This window comes from Oryctolagus cuniculus, chromosome 2 (genome assembly GCF_051225735.1).
Source record: "Oryctolagus cuniculus isolate XC-2025 breed Fujian yellow rabbit chromosome 2, ASM5122573v1, whole genome shotgun sequence".
NCBI classification, from domain to species: Eukaryota; Metazoa; Chordata; class Mammalia; order Lagomorpha; family Leporidae; genus Oryctolagus; species Oryctolagus cuniculus.
In genome coordinates, this window is record NC_142868.1 from 177,480,018 (window position 1) to 177,505,747 (window position 25,730).

Consider the following 25,730-nt stretch of genomic DNA (forward strand, 5'->3'; position numbering starts at 1 on the left):
CCAGGATTTCTTACATCAAGAGGTTGGACAAGGTCCATCACTAATATATTATCAGTGAAGGTACAGTTAGCCACTAATGATAATTACAAAACAGTAAAGACACCAATCCAACGTTTATCATATATAAAGAGTTGATGTTCTGGCAGCAATCTTTTTCTCAAATAAAATCCCAGTGTATCTAGAGGGCATCTAACAAGTCAATTCTAACAAAAGACTTTCCTTCACAAAATCACAATTCTTTGTATTATAATTCTTCAAAGCAACACAAACCAATCACATTATTTCTACCAAAAAAAATACTATAGTTGTCATTATCTTTAAAAAAAGTTTAAATTATAGAATAGTATAAACTGAATGAACACACCACTATTTTTCCAAATACAAATATCATTCATAACAGTTTTTTTCTTTCAAAAGACACAAGCAAAGTGAAGAAAAAACTTAAGTCTCTTTCTCTCTTGCAATCTACTCTTCACCCAACAAAGAATAGTTTACCCATAAATGATTCATGCACTGTACTCAAGAGTTTGGCCCCCTAAAACTGTATCCTAAGTTATGTATATGGCTGGCTTTTTCTGTAGAGGAGATCCTGATGTTTATCAGAAGAACTTTGTAACTCTTACGCAGTTAAGACACTACTGCTTTACAAAACCAACTCAACTGCAGCCTAAAACGGTTTTCCGCTGGAAACAAACTTGAGAAACATTCTCAACTTTAAAGAAATCATCCAGCGTAATTTTCACTCATGAAATAAATTTGTCAGGTGTCTAGCCAATGAGACAGAACTAAGGACAAATCATATTTTGTTACTATTCAAGAAAATAAGTTGGTATGTTAAAAAATGAAGAAAACAGCAATAAACACATTACTTACACACACATTACAGATCTCACTAATTTTATTCATGGTAGGTTGAGTTTTAAAATTTGGGGGATGTCTTATTATTCAAGGCCTCATAAAATAGGGAAACAATTTTTGACTTTAAGCATTTCAGACTGAATTTCATCAACCATGGATTTGGGGTCAATGTTACAAATGTTACAGAAACACTTTATTTCTGACTTATCCTGAAAGATAATGACTGAGTTTCGATTCATGTGTAAAAGTATTTTTTGTGCATCTAATAACAGGGTTAATATCTGGAACATCTGCTTTGCTATTAAAACATTACTTCTGCAACTCTTCTTTTCCCTACACTAGCAAAATTCAAAATAAATAACAGATGGAGAATTATCCTAAAGCTCTCTCCATGTATTTTAAACTGTTTAATACAGCATGTTTTTAAAATTAACAAACAGTCCGGCATTGTGGCGTATCGGGTTAAGCTACCACCTGGGACGCCAACATCCCATATGGGTGCCAGTTCGAGTCCCAGGTGCTCCACTTCCAATCAAGCTCCCTTCCAATGGCCTGGGAAAAGCCACAAAGATGGAACAATTGTTTGGGCCCCCACCATCCATGGGGGAGACCAGGATGAACCTGGCCATTGTAGCCATCTGGGAAATGAACCAGAAGATGGAAGATCTATCTCTTTGTAACTCTTTTAAATAAATAAATAAATCTTTAAAAAAATTAAACAAAAACATAGAGGCAAAGTTAATATGGGCACCAATAAGAACATTATTTGGTAACAAAAGCTCATCACACCTAAGAACAGCAACTGCTATTCACAGGATTTTTAAAAAATCTTTTGTATGACCTACAAATATAACTATGCTATTTCATGGACAAAAGTAGGTAGTTTTCAGAACAGTATAATGCGATCATTACAATATGGGAGACATCACTGAAAATTCAGTTAATTTAAAAAACATACTGCCTATAAAATCATATATCATGGAAATTCAGAATTCAAAGAGTCTTTAGAGATCATTTAGCCTAGTGATCTGCAAATCTTTTTTGGCCATAGAACCCTTTATTCTAAAATCCCACCCAAGAAGTCCCATATGTAAAGCAAATAAAAACAGCAGCTCTGAGAGTTGGTTCCTGTCCTTCTCTTCACCTCTTCCTGGCCCTCTCCTCCCAACGGGGTGTCAAAGGACATCATCTGACCCCAGGCAAACAAACTCTTATATCTCAGATGAGACAACAGAGATCCAGATTCACTTTTGCTTCAGTTCCTTTTCCTTACTGCTAAGGGAATCTCTTATCTAGACTTACTCTTAGTTCTCATACAATCTTCATTTAAATTCTCTCTCTCTCTCTCTCTCTCTCTTTCTCTCTCGCATGCGCGCGCGCTCACACACACAATTTTAGAAACTGTAACTCAGAGGACCAGCACTGTGGCATAGTGGGTTAAGCCACCGCCTACAATGCTGGCATCCTAAATGGGCAGTGGTTCGAATCCTTGCTGCCCTCCTTTTTTTTTTTTTCTGAACAAGCAGAGTGGACAGTGAGAGAGAGAGACAGAGAGAAAGGTCTTCCTTTTCTGCTGGTCCACCCCCCAATGGCCGCTTTCGGCCAGCGTACCACGCTGATCCGAAGCCAGGAGCCAGGTGCTTCCTCCTGGTCTCCCATGTGGGTGCAGGGCCCAAGCACTTGGGCCATCCTCCACTGCCTTCCCGGGCCACAGCAGAGAGCTGGACTGGAAGAGGGGCAACCGGGACAGAATCCGGCGCCCCGACCAGGACTAGAACCCGGGGTGCCGGTGCCGCAAGTGGAGGATTAGCCTAGTGAGCCACGGCGCCAGCCACTGCCCTACTTTTGATACAGCTCCCTGCTAATGTGCCACTCCCGATCCAGCTCCTTGCTAACACACCTGGAAAAGCAATGAAAGATAGCCAAAGAGCTTGGGTCCCTGCACCCAACATGGGAGACCCAGATGAAGCTCCTGGTTCCTGGCTCTGGCCTGGCCCAGCTTGGCCACTGCAGCCATTTGGGGAGTGAAACAGCAGATGGAAGATTTCTCTCTCCATATTTCCCTCTCTGTAACTCTGCCTTTCAAATAAAATAAATCTCAACAAAAAAAGATAGAAATAGGGTAACTTTTTTTAAAAAGATTTATTTATTTTACTTGAAATGCAGATTTTTTTTTAAAGATTTATTTATTTATTTGAAAGTCAGAGCTACACAGAGAGAAGGAGAAGCTGCCCGGGGAGGGCGGGGGAGTCTTCCATCTACTGGTTCACTCCCCAAATGGCTGCAATGGCCGGAGCCGGGCTGATCCAAACCCAGGAGCCAGGAGCTTCTTCCAGGTCTCCCATGCAGGTGCAGGGGCTCAAGCACTTGGGCCATCTTCCTCTGCTTTCCCAGGCCATAGCAGAGAGCTGGATTTGAAGTGTAGCAGCCAGCCTATGAACCTGTGCCCATATGGGATGCTGGCACTGCAGGCATCAGCTTCACCCACTATGGCCACAGCGCTGATTCCAATAGTGTAACGTAAGAGTGTAAGATTAGGCAAAATGAGAACTTGGGTAGAGAATCTGATGCAGATAACTTGCTTGAGTTTTTCAGGGGGTGTTTCTAGAACACTCCAAAACAAGTAAATCATGATACTGAAATATAGGCTATGAGAGTATATAACAAGGGCTGTGTGCTTCTCTTGGATGCTTCCTTGACTACATAATGGTAACAGAACTAAAATCAAAAAGTTTTGGTTTGGATTTCATTTTTTGTGCAATTACTGGGGACTGAACACATGGAGATAGGAGCTGAAAAGAGGAATGTATGTGACATTCCATGTCACCAAGGCAGGTAGTAACTTCTTAGATCCAAGGAAGTAACAAAGATTCACTTTAGAAATTTTGTAATAATATACCCACTAAACAACATTAAAATAGGATCTTTTTTTTTATAACCCTCAAAAAGGAGGATGCTAGGCTTTAGGCAACACTAAACCACTGTATTTGCAAATCACACATTACACAGCTCACAATCACTTTCCCTTACACTCTCATTTGAGCTTACGGCAACACGTAAAAAAGGAAAGGTGAGAATTTTATAAAGAAATAATAGGCTCATGTCCGAAGTCATAAAACCGGAAACACAGGAGCTCTAGAAGTGTGTCTGAATCCGCAGAAGGTACTCCAGGGTCACTACGCATGCATCCACACATCCAGTGCCTACACACGACCCAGGGGGATGAGAAACCCCATGAATCAAGAGGCAACTCTGCGTGGGCAGAATCAGAGGCTCACAGTACAGCATGCTGCAAAAACACCCCGGTTTCCTGTAGCCAGCGACTTGGCAAGAGCGGCGCCAATGTACAAGCATCAAGGTGAGAATAATACACGGTTAACCGCCTCATGTACAAATGAAAAATGGTTTCATATAAGTATTTGAAAAACTACAAAACAGTTTTGTTCCTAAGTGCTACTAGTAACAAATGTGTAATTCTAAGACAGCAATACCAAGTGCCATCCAACAATCCCTGCTCTGCCCTCTCCTCTCTACTCCTGCTTTCTTCATCTACAGAATAAGAAGACTTGATCTAGATCAGTGGTTCTCCATGGGACAGCACTACACCTCACTTGAGCACTGTGGGTATCTGTGGGAGATTTTTCCTTGCTGTCTTATAGCATAATCATACTTCATATTCTATTTTCCATTATTTAGCCTTTTATTACAGCTTAAGAAATGTATCAATTTATTTAAATTATGGGAACAAAAATTTCATTAACAAGAGAGAGTACTAAAGACACTAAAGAGAGTACTGGAAATATTATGAAAGAGAAACTTTAAGTTGAGAGAATTAAGAATTCATAGATGAGACGATCTCAGAGGTTCTTTCCAATTGTATTATCTGATGATTCTATAAATATTTTGAACACTAATAATGAGACAAACAACACTGATAAAGAGAATGCACATGATAATTTGTGGCAAGAACAAAATCTTCTGAATCTGTTTCTGCACTTTATTAAATAATTAAATTTGTAGGAAAGCAATTATATCCTATTGCCTAAGATGATATATGTCAGAACACTATGTACTTTGCTTTTACGAAAAAGCCAAGAATGTCGAGAAGAAATCAATCTTATACTAGACTTATAAATACAAGTTCAAAAGGAAGCCCTAGGGTTGGCAAAGATCTAGCCCATGTAGCCCAAAAATCAATCTCAAAAATCACATTTTAGAAATCATTAAGATAAGTAATTGAATATACTTCCCTCTACTCCCAAACAGAGAAATTTGGGATGAATTTTCCCCAAAAAAGATTCTAAAAAAGTTACTGAAAGGATCAGTTTTCTCATGGGGTAAGGGAAGATCCAGATATCACAAAGACATGATATTCCCTTACTAAGCCATTTCAAAGTAAATGTAGACCATATTATTTATAAGACACACATTTTTTGAATTGACAGAATGCCCACTACAGGCAGGTCTTAGAAATGAAGGCTCCCCAAAAAATTCATGGAAAAATATGTACTATGAAAAAACCGATGAATGGATTTCAATTTTTTTGTACCAAAATAAACTTACTTTCAATTCCATTTTCTCCAAACTTTCTGAAGTATTCTCACACAGATACATATATTTATGTGCACGTCTGTTTAATATTCATAGGTATGTACTTAATTGTTAAAATAAGATTTAATTGCCGTAACAATCTTCACAGTAGGTATTATTGTCCATTTTTACTTAAAAGGAACATGAAGTCAAAACACATTAAATAATACAGGGATTCCCATCAATCAGGACCACAGGGAACAATGTCTTTAAAAATAAGTTTAAAAGCCTTTGAGTGAGAAGAAAAAGTTATCAAAAATTACACAAACTTGACTGGGTAGAACAGTCCAACTAATATTCATCTACTGACTTAATACATCTAAAGCTATTTTTTAAGGTCCTTAGTGCCCCTATGTTCTGAATACCTTCATGGGAATTCTTATTGATTTTCCATATTTTATCTTATTTGACAGCATAATTGAGATTATTTACCTGATTTCGTAGCTCCCATTAATCCATTCTATAAAGGAAGAAACATAAAAATGACCCATGTCCATTAGGGCTTAGAGAGGGGAAGTACCCATAAAGGGACCCTATAATGCTGTATTCTGAAGTAATGAAATTAGTCTGTGTCCTCATCATGGTAGGGGTTACAGAAATGTATACATTTATCAACATTCATAGACACAAGCAAAAATAGGAAAAAGTCAGTTAACAAAAAAGTTTAATTGCATCTCCTTAACAGCATTATCTTAACATGTTTGGTAAAGAATATTCCTCCTGTATTCCACTCTCTTTCAATGCCACAGTTACAGGGTAAGCTATTAGCTCATCAAACAAAATGACTTCATAGAAATATCTTAGTCCTTTGATAATTTACTTTTCAATGTAGGTTCCAATGAAAATAGCTGTGAAATAATCTTTCTTTTTATTTGACAGATAGAGTTAGACAGTGAGAGAGACAGAGAGAAAGGTCTTCCTTCCATTGGTTCATCCCCAAAATGGCTGCTATGGCCAGAGCTACACTGTTCTGAAGCCAGGAGCCAGGTGCTTCCTCCTGGTCTCCCATGTGGGTGCAGGGCCCAAACGCTTGGGCCATCCTCCACTGCTCTCCCGGGCCACAGTAGAGAGCTCAACTGGAAGAGGAGCAACTGGGACTAGAACCTGGCGCCCATATGGGATGGCGGCGCCACAGGCAGAGGATTAACCAAGTGAGCCATGGCGCCGGCCCCCAAAATTATTTAAGACATCAGTTAGTTCTCCTAGTCTATCAACATTTAAAAATTCAAATCATTATAACAAAATCAGACTTCACCCAAGTTACTTTACTCAAGTTCCAGATTTCCTTATGAGTTCCATTACATGAAAGTCAATATTAAGTAATAAGAAAGTCTACATTAAGTCTCTATCCAACAACCATTTCAAAATCAGGAATGACAGACAATTTACTGAGTAGCTACCTCCATAATGTGCCGGCTATGAATGCATTCTCTTTAAACTGGCTTAATTCACTGGACAATCTCACCTCCTCTGGGAGGGAGGTATCTTTCCAATTTTACAAAGAAAAATATGAGGCTCAACAGGTTAAACAATGTACCCCAAAGGGCCAATAAGATCGTGGAGTCAAGATAAGCCAGAACTTTAAAATAAGACTTTTAGTGTACCCCATAAAAAAGGACATTAAGTCATTGTACACAAAATTTACAAACTTAGAGTCAGTACAAAACACTCATCTGTCATCTCTAAAAATGGACAAGTCTCAAATATCTGCTCCATGACATAAAATTCTGCCAGCCAGTCTGAGATGATGCTAATAATTCATGCACTGGATTTAACTAGCAACAAAGAAAGTAAGCTCCTAAGTTTTTCTTATCACAAAGAACAAAAATATCTAGGATTTCAAGTGAAGAACATAACTTATTTATAATGCCAACATATAAGCAGCAACTCAAACAGAAAGTGTCATACACCCAAAGCTTTTTTTTCCCTCCCAACTTAAAACTTCTTAAGGAGCTCAAACTCCTACTCCCAGAATTCTAGGTCTTCTATAGTGTAGACCCAAATTCATTTCCATAATTTCCCCTACTTGGCTTCCTAACATTCCCTCTAACCACAGCAGAAGTCTCTTCATGGCCCAAATTCAACTTATACCTCCTCATGTCTAAGCATTTCCTCCTATATCCTCTTTGCTCTGCTTAAGAAAATTCAATTCATCCTACCACAAGCTGAATTCTCTCCTCCTACAGTAACCCTTTCTAAACTACTAATTCAAAATAGTTTCCTTCTTTTCCCAGAACTCATACAAAACCTTACTGTCCATTTGCAATTACATACTGTTACTGTGTTGAATTGGTATTTATTATTTTCTCATTTCTACTGAGCAGAGATCTGTGACATCTTTTCTTGAATCAAGAACAGCATCTCACACCTAGGGGCGGCATAAAACATACAAATTTTCAAGTTTTGGGTTACAAATTAATTTAACACAGTTCTTGTGTTAGTCTGTTTTCCATTACAATAACAAAATACCTGAAGCTGTGTAATTTTAAGGAAAAGAGCCTTCTTCAGCTGACATCTCTTGAGGCACAGGCCACAGCTCTGGGGATAGCCCCATTGGCTTACCACATCCTAACAGGTGGCATCTGGTGGAAGCACATGCAAGAGGGAGATCACATGTCAAGACAGGAAGCTCTCCCAAGAACTAAGCAGGGATCCCATAAGAACTATCCAGGGATCTCGAAAGAACCACAATAATCCATTTCAAGGACATACTCTCAATGACCTCCTCTGAGGGCCCATCTCTTACAAGTTTCATCACCTCTTAATGTCACCACACTGAGGACTAAGTTCCACCACCTGAATCATTGAAGGACACATTCAAACCATATCCAAACCACAGCAGTACATAAACAAGGGTCCATCCACATCGTATGTACAGTAAAAATATGTTGTGCAGGTGGGCATTTGTCATGGCAGTTAAGCTGCACTGGGGACACTGACATGCCATTTTGGAGTGCCAATGCTCAAGTCCTGGCTCTACTCCCAATTCCAGCTTCCTGACAATGCACAGTCTAGGAGACAGCAGGTAATGACCCAGTACCTTGGTTCCTGCCACCCATGTGGAAGACCCAGATTAAGTTCTAGGCGCTGTGCTTTGGCCTGACCCAGATATGGCTGCAGGGAGCATTCAGGAAGCAAACCAATGAATGGGAAGACCGATCTGTCTCAGCCTTTCAAACAAATAAAAACTCAACAAAGAAAAGGGCATGTATGCTCAACCTAGCTATAGTACTGCAATTTGCTTTTCAGAATAACAACACTGAAAACATGCACTCATTTTTTTTTTTTTTAAATTAAAACCTAAATGGTTTCTTGGCAAAGAAAATTCTATATAGTAAATCCTTGTATTTCCTTTCAACACCACTCATTTAAAGTTTATTAGTTATTATTTGGACATATACACAGGCTGAAAATAAGGTATAAACAACCAACCTTATATGTGTTGTCTATTAACAACAATTTTTCATTCTTAGGAAATTAACAAAAATCTACAAACAAAATATAAATTACAAGCAGGCACTAAAGCCACTTTCTAAGCTGGAAAAAAAAAACAGCAGGTTGTGCATGCACATACAACTATACTAAATCAGAAGAGTCAGAAGTATAGCAAATCATAAGGTCTAACAAGGCAATACAACACCAAATCTGGACCCAAATTGTATAATCTAAGACTAATTTCATTATTCACTATACTAACTATGGAACCTTAAAAGCAAGTAACCTAACTTAACCATCAGTGATAAAAGTACCTACTTTATAGTATTAGTGACAGTATTAAATGAGTTAAAATACATAAAGTGACTAAAAGAGCACCTAGTAAATAGTAAGTGCCCAATAAATATATTACTACTACTAACTATACTACTACTACTGCATTGTTTCAATTAATTTTTCAAATATACTTCACCTATAGCTGAATTGAAGACAGTATATTTACAGGCATACATAGGTTTACCAGATTTGTGCTATTTTTCCTTTTTCACCAGATTCCTACCCATAGGAACCACACATTCTTTTTCTCACATAGAACTCTCTACAACAGCCCTTCCCAGTAGGATTATGACCCATATATATTAATTTTAAATCTTTTAGTTATATTTTTAAAAGAAAACACTTAACCCATGTTTGAAACTTTATCATTTTGACACATAACCTACATTATTATTTTTTATTTATTTATTTGACATACAGAGTTAGACAGTGAGAGAGAGAGAGAGAGAAAGGTCTTCCTTCTATTGGTTCACCCCCAAAATGGCCACTATGGCCAGAGCTAGGCTGATCTGAAGCCAGGAGCCAGGTGCTTCCTCCTGGTCTCCCATGAGGGTACAGAGGCCCAAGCGCTTGGGCCATCCTCCACTGCCTTCCCGGGTCACAGCAGAGAGCTAGACTGGAAGAGGAGCAACTGGGACCAGAACCTGGCACCCACATGGGATGCCGGCACTGCAGGCAGAGGATTAACCAAGTGAGCCAAGGCACCAGCCCCCATAACCTACATTACTAACAAGATGCTTTATATTCATTCCTTCATACTGAGCTTTTTAAATTTGATGTGTATTTTGTACTTCGTGCACATCTCAATTCACAGTAGCCATGTCATAAACAGCTTAATGGTATCTGAGTCTAGCAGACACTATGTTAGAGCAGCTCAATACATTTTTGTATATGGGAGTTTCCAAACGAATGACTACAAGATAAACTTATAAAATCTCTTTTTTTAAAGATTTATTTTACTTGAAAGTCAGAATTACACACAGAGAGAAGGACAGGCAGAGAGAGAGAGAGAGAGAGCAAGAAAGGTCTTCCATCCGCTGGTTTGGTCCCCAAATGGCTGAAACAGTCGGAGCTGTGCCAATCCGAAGCCAGGAGCTTCTTCTGGATCTCCCACGTGGGTGCAGGGACCAAAGGACTTGGGCCATCCTCCACTGCTTTCTCAGGCCATAGCAGAAAGCTGGATTGAAAGAGGAGCAGCCAAGTCTCGGACCGGCGCCCATATGGTATGCTGGCACTGCAAGTGGCAACTTTACCTGCTACACCACAGAGCTGGCCCCATGAACTTACAAAATTTCTATGCTGAGTTAAAGCAAGCTTGTTGAGGGGCAGGCATTTGGCACAGCAGTAAAGATAATGCTTGGCATACCTGCATTGCATATCTCAGTGGCTGAGTTTGAGTCCTAGCTCCACTTCTAATCAAGCTTCCTGGTAACATGTGTCTTGGGAAGCAGCAGTGATGGTTCAAATACTTGGGTCCCTGCCATCCATAAAGGATATGTTTTGAGTTCCTGGTACCCAGTTTCGCCTGGCTCAGCCCCAGTCATTCCAGCTAGCCATTTGAGGAGTGAACCAGAGAATGGAAGATCTCCCTCTCCTTTCCTCCCTCCCTCTCTGTCTCTGTAACTCTGCTTTTCAAATAAAAATAAATAAGTAAACTTAATTGGGGCTGGCACTGTGGCACAGTGAGTAAAGCCACCATCCACAGTGCTAGCATCTCATATGGGCACTGTTTCGAGTCCCGGCTGCTCCACTTCCCATTTAACTTCCTACTAATGTACTTGGTGCTGGGTCTTAGTCCACCTGAACGAGGATGGACTGGGTCCGAAGAAAGGTAAGTGCGCCGCTTGCCCGTTCCCCAGCCTCCCGATCCCGGAGACAATCAGACGCAGTGGGAAGTCAAATCAGCAAGCAAGAACTCCATTTATTGGCACGTGGCAAAGCCTTTTAAAGCACAAGACCACATGATTACTGGGGCAGGGCTTAAGGACCAACCAATTACTTAAAAGGTCATTTTACAGGGTGACTTTTTACAGGACCAGCCATATGTCTGTACACTCATCATCAGTTGTTACCTCCCCTGATGCTGCATGGCCAATCAGCTTTGGTGGTAAACGACTTTGAACACCGCCCACCTTATTTCCTTTGGGCGCCATCTTTGAATTGCCATGTGTGCCTAATTTCCCTTCAGCCACCATCTTTGAATTGCCTCCTGTGCCTAATTTCCCCACACCTGGGAAAGCAGAAGATGCCCCAAGTCCTTGGGCCCCTGCATCTGTGTGGAAGACTTGTTTGAAACTTCTGGCTCCTACCCGTCATGGCCATTTGGGGAGTGAACCAGCAGATGGAAGATCTCTGTGTTGTCTTTCCATCTCTCTCTGTAATTCTGACTTTCAAATAAAATAAATAAATGTTTTTAAAAGGTTTATAAAAAGAAATTGGATGCTTAAAGTGCTCCACCCAGATCTCCCATGTGGGTGCAGCGGCCCAAGGATTTGTACCATCTTCTTCTACTTTCCCGGGTACATTAGTAGGGAGCTGGATTGGAAGTGGAGCAGCTGCTACATAAACCAGTGCTCACATGGGACATCAGAATCACAGGTGGTGGCTTAACCCACTGAGCCACAATGTTGCCCTAAGAGTCTAGTTTCTCAAAACACTTCTTTTGAGATTTATTTATTTGAAAGGAAGAGTTAAAGAAAGAAAGCAGGGGGGGGCCGGTGCTGTAGCGCAGCGGGTTAACGCCCTGGCCTGAAGCGCTGGCATCTCATATGGGCGCTGGTTCTAGTCCTGGCTGCTCCTCTTCTGATCCAGCTCTCTGCTATGGCCTGGGATAGCAGTAGAAGATGACCCAAGTCCTTGGGCCCCTGCACCCACGTGGGAAACCCGGAAGAAGTTCCTGGCTCTGGATTGGCGCAGCTCCAGCCGTTGCGGCCAATTGGGGAGTGAACCAGCGAATGGAAGACCTCTCTCTCTCTCTCTTTGCCTCTCCTCTCTGTGTAACTCTTTCAAATAAACAAATAAATCTTTAAACAGAGTGAGAGTGAGAGAGAGACAGAGACAGAAACAGAGACAAAGAGAACTTCCACCTGCTGGTTCACTCCAGAACTGGCCACAATGAATAGGGTTGGGCCAGGCCAAAGCCAGGAGCCAGGAGCCAAGAGCCAGGAGCCAGGAGCCAGGAGCCAGGTGCTTCTCCCAAGTCTCCTGGGTGGGTGCAGGGGCCCAGGGACTTGGGTCATTCTCCACTGCTTTCTCAGGCACATTAGCAGAAAGCTGGATCAGATGTGGAACAGTTGGGACTGAAATCAGCAGCCATACTGGATGCCAGTGCCACAGGCCATGACAACCTGCTGCACCATAGCACTGGCCCCTGAAATACTTTTTATTTTTCTTTTTGACAGATGATGAAACCCAGAGAAGTAAAATAACTTAGTGTATCAGTAGGGGACTATGTAAAACCTGAGTCCCAAGCCCTCCTACAATGAAATTTATTCCTCTTCAATGCCAAACTACCCCTAAGTTAGCTGAAGCCTATGTTCAAATTATACTGGCTTGAATCTGAGCTTGGCTACTTAATAACTGTGAAATATCCAACCTATTATTTCATGGTATGAACACAGGGGTGATTAGAGCAGTAACTACTCATCAAGGAAGGAGACAAGAAAACTGAATGAGTTAATATCTTTTAAAATGCTTACAACAGCAACTGGTGCACAGTACATATAGTTGGTACATACTGGCCATTATTAGTTACTCACAGTAGACTGACAGAGGTATATTAAGACACCTTTGGATTTAGATACAAATGCTTCATCTGAAATCTAAGTGTGTGTGTGACCAGCTTTTTTTGCAACATTTTAGGCATAATGGCAAGTTTCTGATACACAAGCAACCAGACAGTCCTGATGGTTCTCTTAAGTCAGGCTGAGACCAAAGGGCCCTCTGACCCCTGCCTTCCATAGACCTCCACTCTCAGCAGAGTTCCTCTTCCGCCTTGGACCAGAGGAGACAGCAGGAGTCTGTCCTGTACCTTGCCTCTGTGGGGAGAGGCCATGAAGAAGCTCCACTTCTTAGAGTGGAGATTCCTCCCTTTATTCCACACTGGGAGTGGGGAAGGCAAGATCACATTACATTTCCTATTATTTTACTCCCATTTTGTAAGCTCAGTCGTCTCTGCTGAAAGACCATACATGTGGAGACGGAAAATCCGGATACCAGATTTACCTCTGAAACACAAAATTCATCTTCAATCAGATTAAGATACTTACCAAGGTCACAGAGCACGTCAGCGGCAGAGTTGGGCCTAGATCTAGAGACAGTCAAATGTTTTCAACTCCAAATGAAGATGAGGTCATCTGCTAATATCAGTACAATGGTAAACTGGTCAGGTGGCAGAGAGAGAAAACAGACTGAAAGAAAAGTTTGGACCATAACTGTAAACATGGAATAGAATCTCAAGGCTCTCCTTAGGGTCAATGAGAAGCTGCCTGTAACAAGCAGCATTTTGTAATTTCTTGCAGAAAATAGTGATGGAATTGGAAAAAGACTGAGGAGAGAATTCAGAATTGCTTAGACTCCAAAACAAGCTTTGCACTCACTTGTTACACAACTGAATTCCAGGACTCCTGCCAGCTCTAAAACTCTCAGAATCTAGGAAAAGGGATCTAAATGCGGCCTGGTTGGGTGGGAATCAGGTGTACGAAGAAAACAGTTATTGGGTGCTAAAAAATATTTCCAGAGGAAAAATGAAAGATAGTATCTAGGAGTCAGAATCTTAAAAAAACAAGATCCCGGCCGGCGCCACGGCTCACTAGGCTAATCCTCCGCCTAGCGCCGCCGGCACACCGGGTTCTAGTCCCGGTTGGGGCGCCGGATTCTGTCCCGGTTGCCCCTCTTCCAGGCCAGCTCTCTGCTGTGGCCAGGGAGTGCAGTGGAGGATGGCCCAAGTGCTTGGGCCCTGCACCCCATGGGAGACCAGGAAAAGCACCTGGCTCCTGGCTCCTGCCATCGGATCAGCGCGGTGCGCCGGCCGCAGCGCGCTGGCCGCGGCGGCCATTGGAGGGTGAACCAACGGCAAAGGAAGACCTTTCTCTCTGTCTCTCTCTCTCACTGTCCACTCTGCCTGTCAAAAAAAATATAAAAATAAAAATAAATAAATAAATAAATAAAAACAAGATCCCAGGGAGATAGCCTATAGCAGCTATGCTGTTTTGAAGATAAATCATTACAAGGAAACAGAAAGAAAGCAGGGTTCTAGGGGCAATGTGTCAGACAACTGTCATGTTGGGATATGGCTGCAAAGTCAGCTGTCTCAACTCCAAACCAGTCCCTACAGAGCACGAATCCAATCATCTAGTGTTTCTTTAGCAGAAAGCTAGGAGGATCGCACATAAATGACCAGATGTTAGTGTTGCAATTTTTAAAAACTTACAGCCAAAGCAATCTTGCACAAATTTACTAATATTCATAACCATCACTGTGTTCCAGAGGCTATGGGCCTAAATGCAACACAGTTCATGAGACCTACTGTAATAACTACTACACAGCCAGCTATTTCTACAGAGAGCAGTAAGGAGAAGAAGGGTTTTTCCCTGCGGGGATGCTGAAGACCCACAAAACATGGATGTTTTTCTTATTAACAGCTTTATTCACATAGCAGAAAATGGTATGCTATAATCCACATACATAAAACCCATTCCATTCAGGCATACAGCTCAGGGGTTTTTAGTTTACTCAGAGCAGTAACCAACAAGCACATGCATTTCAGACCACCATTGGGCTGAGGGGCACTGTGTGCCCCTCTGCTTAGGCTCTTTATCCAGAGGGCCACATGGTTTACTCAACTGGTTCAAGTCTCAGCCCAAAGGTCACTTTCTCAGAAGACCTCCCCTCACCATGCAATTGAGATCTTTTTTTTTTTTTTAACATTTTACTTATTTATTTGAGAAATAGAGTCACAGACAGCGAGAGGGATAGAGAGAGAGATAGAAAAAGGTCTTCCGTTTGCTGGTTCACTCCCCAAATGGCCTCAACGGCTGGAGCAAAGCCGTTCAGAAGTCAGGAGCCAGTATCTTCCTCCTGTCTCCCACACAGTCGCAAGGGCCCAAGCGCTTGGGCCATCTTCTACTGCTTTCCCAGGCCACAGCAGAGAGCTGGATCAGAAGTGGAACAACTGGGACTTGAATCGGCACCCATATGGGATGCCAGCACCACAGGCGGAGGATTAGCCTACTGTACCACAGCGCTGCCCTGCAATCGAGAACTTAACACCAACCCCACAGAACACACTCAGAGCACCATCCATATCCCCCACCATCCTTCTACCTCACACCCTATCTTATTTTTCCAGACACTAATCACATTTAGCATCTCAAACATTGCATTTATTTTCTGCAAACTCCAGGAGGGCAAAAAGTCTTGCCTGCTTTATTTACTACTGTGCCTTGTCCCCCTCTCCCCAGGCCTACAACACGGCTTGCTATAAAAGTTCAGTGTTTGCAGAAGGCAGACAGGGAGTGAGAGGAAAGAAAAGGAGCGGCTTCTCCACTCCGGAGTCCACTAACTAATGCTTGTTTCCCATTTATTAAATTGTGGGTTTTCTGTAATATTGTCTCCTTTACAATGAAGAAAGCCTAATGGGAAACTTAAAATAAATGAGGCGACCCAAATTCAACACTATTGTGGACCCTAATATCTCTGCTCTGAAGATTTGTTTCCAACTTCTCATTCCTTCAGGTTTTTACCAAGTTATCTTAGCTCTGTACCATAGGAAATACAAAAGAAAGAGAAGACAGTCACTTACTTCCAAAGACCTGCCGACCATCTAGGTGAGCAAGACATGTCAAATGCATACTGGCATTTTGTATTTGACTTGAAAAAAAAAAAAAGTAGACAGCAAATACTTGTACCCAGTGAGTGTCAACAGACTTGGAGAGAAAAAAAAAAAAAAGATTTTCTAAGTGAACGAGAATAGTATGCAACCACTTCCTAAAGGAAGTCATGTTGTTAGAGTCCAAGTAACTGAGGTAACAAACAGGACCAAATGTGTAACGCCCTCCTCCATAGTTATTTATTGCCGATGTAGCACTCACATAGTAAGGAGGAGAATGTTGGGACAACCTTCCACAGAACATTCAGGAACTTAGGCGGCTTGTGCACAGCTGTGTATTCCCCTAGTGTAACCTCATGGTACACATCCGTCTGCCAGAAAATGAAGGAATATGGAGGAACACAACATCATTTCCTGTCACATTCCACCATCTAAAGCACAGTCAGGTAGGAAATGAGCACTCGCTCCCAGCTCTGAAGAAAAGGAATGCTAGTGACAGCTGGTAGTCCCTGCTGCAAGAAGGGTTTAAACTAACCAGGAAGGGCAGGTGGAATGTAACCAGGAAGGAGGAAACCATATGAACAAAATCCGCTAAGTCAAAGCAAAGCAAGAGTCTACCAGGGTGAGAGGGCAAACTGACTAGATTCTAGAGACAGTGAGACAAGGTAGACTGGTCAGGGCCATGGTTCCCAAAGGCTAAACTGAAGACCCATCCTCAATATGTGTCCAAATGTCTACCAGTCTACACTGAAGTGAGAAAAGCACAAGCTCATAACTTGTCAATAATACGAACTTAGTATTATTTTATAAATCAATTTTCTGTGACTTACATATAATGTCATATAAAATGAAAGTCTCATGCTTTTTATATTAAAAATGTTTTAAAACATGTCAGTTAAGGCCATCAACAGTATTTTCTGTGATAATATTCTTTCTTGACTATTATAAATTCAGTCTTTACCCTGCAGGCAATAAGGATTGACTTCAACGTTCCAGTTTATTATATATTTTAATGCTTTCACCTTTCAGTTTATTATATATATTTTTATTATTATAGCTTTTTATTTTATTTTTTAACTTTTATTTAATGAATATAAAATATTATATATTTTTAATACTATAATATTTTCTAACAAGCCTTTATTGCTTTTGGAAATTAGAAAAGACTTGCTCCTAAATATTCATAAAGAGTTTAAATATAAGAAGCAAAAGTTACCTGACAGTAAACAGAAAGGCTTATCAGCTCACATGTATAAAATATATGCTCAAAAAATTGAAAAAAATTATTTGACTTACCTGAACTCAATTTCAAGCTCTTACATAAAAATGAAACATATATGACAAATATCAAATTCCAAAAGAGAATTTAGGAAAGCAGTTAATTGGCAAGCTAGAAAACAATCTGTTAAAGCATTAAGCAATTAAAATAACTACTTTTAGCCTAAAAATGGCATAATATATCATTCCAATCACTTACTATAGGTTAAAGGGAGAAATATTTAGTTACTATTAAAAATAGTCATAAAAAATGTAAAATGCTCTTTTTATTGAGAAATTCCAGCACCATCATTCAACTATGAGATAAGAAGAGTTTTATTGGAATAAAACAGTGTTAAATTTAAAGACTAAAGAAAGCAAACATTTAGAAACTGTTTCTGACAAATGGAAATATGAGCTTATTAAAAGCAGAAAGCTAATTCCTAGTATAATGAAACCATAGTTCCATGAAAACTGTTTCTTCTACCTTCCCTTCTACATGCCATTAATGTCAGGGGTTGAAAAAGATGATACTGCTCTGCAGGCCTCCTTAGAAATGAAAAGAAAAAAAGCTGTCAGAAAAATTAAAATGCTACAAATTCCATTTACCGGAAATCTGGTGTACTGCTTCGGTAAGTGCCAACCACACATGTAAATGTCAGCCATACAGCTTTCCAGTCAGTTTAGAATTATTCAGCTAAGGGGGACCAAACCAAATGAAGTCAACCACGCATGGAAAACATCTGCAGATAATTTCTAAAAGTTAATGGTTTCCAATAGTAGTATATATCTCTTATCATAAAGCTTTCCATGGAAAAGATTCAAGTGTACTCTGCTGGAAGATCAGGCTGAGTTAAGTGAAATTATTATTTTAAAAAACCACTACTACCACATAGCAATCTGTTAATGTCCAGATAATTTAATTAGTCAGATTCTAAAGAACTTTCTGCTTCAGTAGAAGTTAGTAGATTTTTTAAAATTTGATATCACATACTATGAGCATAGTAAAAGATAAATAGAATGAATTTCAGGCTGCTAAAATTCAATTTACCACACATTTGGAAAAATAAAATCACATCTGATAAGCAGATTAATTTAATCATTTGAAGATGGAATCACTTTTTAAAAGAATGCCCAGTAAATATGTTACTAAATGTTATGCTCTCATACAAGTGTGTAAATAGTTATATGCCCTGATCATACTACCTTTAGTCACATTAAAATTTTATGGCTCTAGACGAAGAAACAGAAACTAGATTTGTATTAGGGATTTTACTATGGACAACACAGCTCTTGCCCACAACACTCTTCTAGTGCTATTAACTTACAATTACAATAAAATAAAACTGGCTAATAGCAAAACCAAGAGATCTATGACACTGAAACAAACACTAAAAATTTAAATTAAGAATCTCAACTAGGATCACAGAATAAGTAAATAGATGAAAAAATTATTTTGGAATGAAACCTGTTCACCTCAGAATGATTGATTTTGAGAAGGCTATAATACTCTAACAACTTTAAAGTATTTTAAAAATTCCTTTATGGCAAATTCCTACAGAGCCTTCAGCACATTCTACTGATTATCCTCAATAATTGGTAAACAAATCTGCAAAGTCAGAAAATGCATTTGAGTTTCTGAAGCAAATAAAGTCACAAGGGTCTTGCTGTGAAGATGACAGATCAGCAAGCAGGGTCATCTGGACTTGGTGGAAAAGGAAACTAATTTTCTTGGAAGACAATCTTAGAAAGGCAAGGCCCCCCACAGCAACTTCTCTGAAGCAGGATTCTCATTTGGATACAAATATAACTCAATTGTACAACTAAAATCTTGTCCAACACTCATTTTACCAATGGGAAAACAATGTTTCCAACGGGGCTAAAAAGTTGACCCAAATCACTACTTTGCTCAGTGGCAAGTTTAAAAGCCATGTCCTCCAATTCCTAGTTCAGTGCTTTCCCACATGCTAACTGCCTACAGACTCCAAGACTTGAAAAGAGGAAAGCAGACTCCCTTTAAAGCCCATTAAGTGTTCTTTGTCTTAAATGCAAGTTAGCACAAAGAGGAATCTCCAAAATTCCATTAAAATGTGCAAATTAATCTTAAAATGCACACACACACACTCAGTGAAACAAATTCCAACTGTCATGGAGAAAGCAGGGGAAAATTACAAAAAAAAAAAAAAAAAAATCACTGAAAAGGGTGGATGATACACTAGGCCAGGTCCAAAGCGGGCAGGATCTAAACTAGTTCTGTCTTCTGAAGCCAATTTTTTACAGCTCAAACTATATGGATGTGCTTTTTTTTAATTTTTTTAATTTTTAATTTTTTGACAGGCAGAGTGGACAGTGAGAGAGACAGAGAGAAAGGTCTTCCTTTGCCATTGGTTCACACTCCAATGGCCACCACGGCTGGTGGCTGTGGCCGACGCACCGCACTGATCTGATGGCAGGAGCCAGGTACTTATCCTGGTCTCCCATGGGGTGCAGGGCCCAAGTACTCAGGCCATCCTCCACTGCACTCCCTGGCCACAGCAGAGAGCTGGCCTGGAAGAGGGGCAACCGGGACAGAATCCGGCGCCCCGACCGGGACTAGAACCCCGTGTGCCGGGGCCGCAAGGCGGAGGATTAGCCTAGTGAGCCGCGGCACCGGCCTGGATGTGCTTTTGTAAAGCATTGCTTTTAAATCAAGGAAGAGCTGTCATCACCCCTGCTTAACAGTACCTGTTGGACTTTTACCATGCCAAGCACTCTGTTGCATTACCTCCTTTAATCTTCACAGCCCCGTGAAGGCTGGCACATCACATCCTCATATGAAAGACCAGGAAACTGAGTGCACCAAGGTTAAGTAATTTAACCAGAATCACAAGGCTCAATAGGCTGTATTTTCCAAAGATGGCTATAAAAATACCTTCCATTTTATATATTCTCCTTTTTCTTAACAAACTTCTTAAACAGTGTGTTTCACAGGGGGAAAAAAAATGATATAGTGCAGAATTCTCAAATATCCTGCACCCAGCTTCCCTATTAACACCTTACATTAGTATGTTCCATTTGTCACAACTAATGAATCACTACTATTTTATTTTTATTAACCCAAGTTTGTTCTTCGGCTTTCACCTAACGTCCTTCTTCTGCACCAGGGGCCTATCAGGATACCCTATTACATGGAGTCACCATGTCATCCCAGGCTCCTCTGAGCTATCAGAGTTTCTTGGACTTGCCTTGTTTTTGATCGCCTAGAAAAATGAAAAGCTGAGACTGGACCTTCAGTGTGTCTTACTCCAAACGGGGTAGTTCTTAACCACATGCCCAGATAATTTCCTGTAACCCAAACAATTTGTCCCTCAATTGTTAAAGGCCTATGTGCTTATCAATGCAGTGGGCTGATGTGTCACTGTGGGAAAGTACAGCCCACAGTAATATTCCCTTCCAGTAACTGCATTACTACAGTATATTCAAAAGGATATATGAATGAACTGTCATGGTATACAAGCATAAGATCATGTAACTCCAAAACAAAATGTGAATCCAAAAATATAAGTAGCATTAATCCCAGTGATAGAACCAAGCAGGCTATATATCACCCTATTTTTAAACAGCCATACATCCTTTCCACGTTGTTATATAAATACATAAACTACAGACTTTTAAAACTAAATAATTCCTACTGGCTTTCATGTAATGGTAAGAGTATTTATAAAATGTTATTAGATTTATTATACAGATTTTAGGATTAAGTTGTAGCCAGTGCTAATTATAACATGCCTGGAAAAAAAATCTAACCTACACTGATTAAAATCTATTTATAAAAGGAAAAATCTAAACCACAGAAATAGTGCTTAGTTTAGAACAAGAACATGCACATAACTGCCAAATTCAATCCCTATTTAGATGCCTATCTTACTGAAACACTGTAATTACAAAAAACCAAAATGAATTTTTAAGTGTTTCAAGATGAAATAGTCTTTGCACAATTTTCAAGGCATATAATTACTTTCCTGAAAAGGTAAATACTTGAAGTTTTAGTTTATTATAATACTAACACTAGAAGTTAACACAGATTGAACATTCAATTTTACTCTAAAATGGGAGCCACCTATGAAATTCATAATCCCTTAAATTAACAAATGTTAACCAAAGAAAAAATGATAATTGGGAATCAAAGGCCTAAGATAACTTCCTGTAACCACTTATGGATAATCAAGCCCCGAGCTAACTGAATGAGTCTGTAAGACTCCCATACATGCATGCTAGGGTAGCAAAGTATACACCCCAACTGGCAGAGAGGTGCATCATCACCACACACAGAGTCTCCACTTCTTCGTTTCCCATCCCCTCTTCTGTCAGCTACAGTCGGCCTTTCGCCTCTACAATTCCACTGAAACCATTCTGGTTAAAAAGTCTACTTCCATGTTCCCATGTTCAATGGCCATCTCTCTGTCTTCATGCTTCTTCTCCCCTTGGCAGTATTCCACAGGCTCAGCCGTCCCTCCGTGAAATGCTATCCCCCCTTGGCTTTCAAGGGGCACTCCCTCCAGGGCTGCTGCTGCCCTCCCTGAGGTCCCCCTGCTGCTCCTCCTCTACTGGCCCCCCAGAAGCTGGCACTTCCTACCACCCAGACACCAGTCGCATCCTAGGCTCTATCTTCTTCCTCCAGGTTGCCTTTCTGCGGATCTTTATAAACAATCCTTTCCTCTGCTCTCTAGACTGACGGATGCATTACCTGACCCTTGGGTGTCTAGTAGTTTCCTCAAACTAACACACCCAAAGTCAACGTAAAGAATTCCACCTCTACCTGTTCCATTGCTCCCAATGTTTCTTAATCTCAGTAAATGCTATCAGCATCCACCCAGATGCTCTTTATTTGGATTAAAAGTGTCAAATTTAAACACTAAAGAAAGTGAACTTCTAGGAACTATTTCTGATCATGATGATCAGCTTTCTGATCAGCCTAAAGAAGCCAACTTCACTTAAATGAACTTGAAAATAGTACTAAAACACCAGTCTTTAACCACTATAAATAAAAACCTAACTTGGAATAATTATTTACAAACTACATCCTCGGCTCCAATCTCAAGCATTAACTCTCACAAACTCACTCCCATCTCCATCTTTTCTCCCAGATTCCTCTGTGGCAGGCTTTTCCCTAATGTTTTAGTATCCCACACCAGCAATTCATTTTATGTTCCCAAATCCTGGACCACAGAACTCAGACCGCAACAAAATCCCTCATCCCTATTCCTCAAATACCTCTTTGAGATTTTTCACTGCAAGAAAAATTTTTGGGAGGGGAGAGAAAAAAATAAGAAAAACAAGCAGGAGAAAATAATAAAATTCCAAGAAATCTTAAAGAAATTATTCCATTTTCAACAAAAGCTACATGGGATCAAATAGGATTTTTCTAAGCTCCTACTTTCCTATGAAACATTCTTCTCCAGAGTCCTGGTCAATCCTTCAAGACTTATAAAAATCCAAAACCAGGTATTTCTGAGTGTCTCTCCTTCCATTATGAGAGCTTCCTATCTGATGTCTTCTCACATTCATTTTTATTGACATTCTAAATGCAACGATATGGTGGCACATGGATAACATCAAGTCTTCACCTAAGAGGCTTGTCAGCCTATCAAGGTCACCATTAATCCATATACAAGTTACAGGCTATACACAAATACTTCGCAGCAAAGAACTGGTTGCAAAAATGGATACCAGACAAGCTTCCAGAAATGAGAAAAATATTCCATATGTATCCCCTTGTTATGTAAGGCTCATCTTATCTTTCCAAATAAGACTGAAGATTCATCCTGTGTTCTGCCTACACAACACTGACCTGAATACACCATAAACGGGCACAATCCAGACTATCAAAAAGTCAGCTCTAATTTGGTTCCATTAATTTCCTTATGCTTGAAGAGATCAAATTCCACGTAGTCTAGATCATGAAAACTGAAAGGACAAGCACTAAACTGGCCTTCAAATCCAATGAAAAGGTAGGTAAATGACTCAGAAGACCAAGAGAAACCTAAGTCACAAATACCCTCAATGAATTTTTAAGCACAGGAAGGAGCCTAAGGAATGTGCCTCTCTAAGTCTCAAAGAGTCTCAAAGTCTCTGTCTCAAAGAGTAAAACGTTCCAGGAAAGTAAGAAGGTAAGATTATGATTCTGTCAAATAAGTCTTTATATAAATACCTAATGTGTGCCCAAAACTCAAATAAACTGCAAAACTCAGGTACAAATTATTAAATATCAAACCATATAGCAATGCACCCAAAAAGTAATGCACAGTAACCTGACACAGACACTAAACTAAGTACTTTACCAGAGAGCTCTCAATCCATAAACAATTGAAAATTACTTAACTTACCCAGTACTATTTTTACATAAGTTTCTACCACTTACTGGGTGACCTTGGGCAAATTATTTAACCTCTCTCTCTGGGTCTTAATATCTATACTAGTGAAATAGTACTAAAAATAGGACCTACTTCAGGATTATAGTGGGGATTAAATGACAAATTAAACTATTTTGAGCAGCTCCAAGAACAGAGTAAATGTTCAACAAAGGTTAGCTACTGTTGTATTATTTTCTCCATATTGATGCTTAAGCTTCCTGAAATCATGTCCATGGCTGATACTATACAACCCCAAACATCACTAAACAGCCAATTAGTGCTCCACATTATTGGTTGAGAACTAATCAAAACCTTAAAACTGAAGGAGACTTATTAGACATGTCAGTTTGAGTTAATTCAACAATAACACGTAGAGAGGAATATAAAATCATTTTTGAAAAAATGTGCCATTTCCACAAAGCATATAGAAGTTATAATTTCTAGGATGTTCCTTCTGAAGATTGCATTATATGGATTACTGTCCCTGAAAAATGTTTCTGAAAGGCCACTAGAGGACATCAAATATTGGGAGAAACTGTAAGAAAGAACCATTAAAAGGAAAGAATCAGCCGGCGCTGCAGCTCACTAGGCTAATCCTCCACCTTGCGGCCCCGGCATACCGGGTTCTAGTCCCGGTTGGGGCACCGGATTCTGTCCCGGTTGCCCCTCTTCCAGGCCAGCTCTCTGCTGTGGCCAGGGAGTGCAGTGGAGGATGGTCCAAGTGCTTGGGCCCTGCACCCCATGGGAGACCAGGATAAGTACCTGCCTCCTGCCATCAGATCAGCGCGGTGCCCTGGCCACAGCGCACCGGCCACGGCAGCCATTGGAGGGTGAACCAACGGCAAAGAAAGACCTTTCTCTCTCTCTCTCTCTCTCTCACTGTCCACTCTGCCTGTCAAAAAAAAAAAAAAAAAAAAAGGGAAAGAATCATTCAGCATTTATTCTAGCTAATAGAGAAATATTGCATCCAGTTGTGTAAACAAGCATGCTAATTCAAAAAGTATTCTATTTAGATGTGCATTATAGTTTTAGAAGGAATTAAAATAAAGATTTTGATGAGTTAGGTCATAAAATCACAGTACTATGCTTACATGTTCTAGTGTATAATCCAGATTACTCTAAAGCCTGAGCGCTTTCCAAACCCACCGTATAGCCTCCCAATAATTTTATGCAATTTTAATAATTATATGTTTATAAAAGAAAAACATAAAAGTCAAATAACATTTATTATTGCTCCTTGAAGCCAGACTCCAAGTCACCACTAGCTACCCCAAAAGACTTAATGCCAAATGGAAAATTCTAAGACTAGAATGGGAAAATCCAATTCTTGATCTTTGTATAACCAAATAATAAACTAAAACCAAATTATTTTTACAAGCTCATTCATTAACAAGATCACAGTACAACTGTAAGTTCATCAGGTACCAACATGGTCCAGATGCTTACTCATTACAAATCACAGTAATATGCACAGGAAAACACAACTGAAAACTAGCACACCCATTTTCATCAGATTCTGCTCTATATAAGCTATTTTACAATTCTGGAAGCCATAAATAACTGACATGCAATTTTTTTTAATATACATTTTCTATAAACTTTTTTTATTCATTACTTCAAAGTCAGAGAAACAGAATTGGAAAGAGGGACAGAAAGAGAGAGAGAGAGGGACAGGGGGAGAGAGGCAAAGGGACAGGGAGAGAGCCTCCATCCACTGGTTCACTCCCCAAAGTCTGTAACTAGCAGACTACTTGAAAAGAAATAGGAGACACTGAGGCTTCAGCAGGAAACCGTCTTTATATTGCCAGGGTAATGCACAATACCTGAATGCTCAGTTGCATTCCTACCCAAAAGGACTGAGTATTTCTCTATACATGTCTTTAGTTCCTCTGTCTCCCTTAAATGGCTATATACACACATTTGACTGGATGTTCTCATGCTATATAGGTATATAATTATGCAAGGGAACATCATTACTGTTCATGTTTAACTAGTTTCCCTTAATGGACCTAATATTTCTTCCCCATACATAG

General features: G+C 40.0%; 1 protein-coding gene across 21 annotated transcripts in view; it reads right to left on the minus strand.

The window, feature by feature from the left end:
• Nucleotides 1–25,730, minus strand: part of LCLAT1 (lysocardiolipin acyltransferase 1) — a 188,378-nt gene that overhangs the window by 130,381 nt on the left and 32,267 nt on the right. For 4 of the 21 annotated variants that reach the window (XM_089326598.1, XM_070069727.2, XM_089326596.1 and 1 more), the window contains exon 3: nucleotides 13,488–13,628. The exons of 16 other annotated variants lie outside the window; for them this stretch is intronic. The gene's annotated coding sequence lies outside the window, so the exon portion shown is untranslated. The remainder of the gene's footprint in view (nucleotides 1–13,487; nucleotides 13,629–25,730) is intronic. One more of the 21 variants, XM_089326592.1, reaches the window with a different exon arrangement.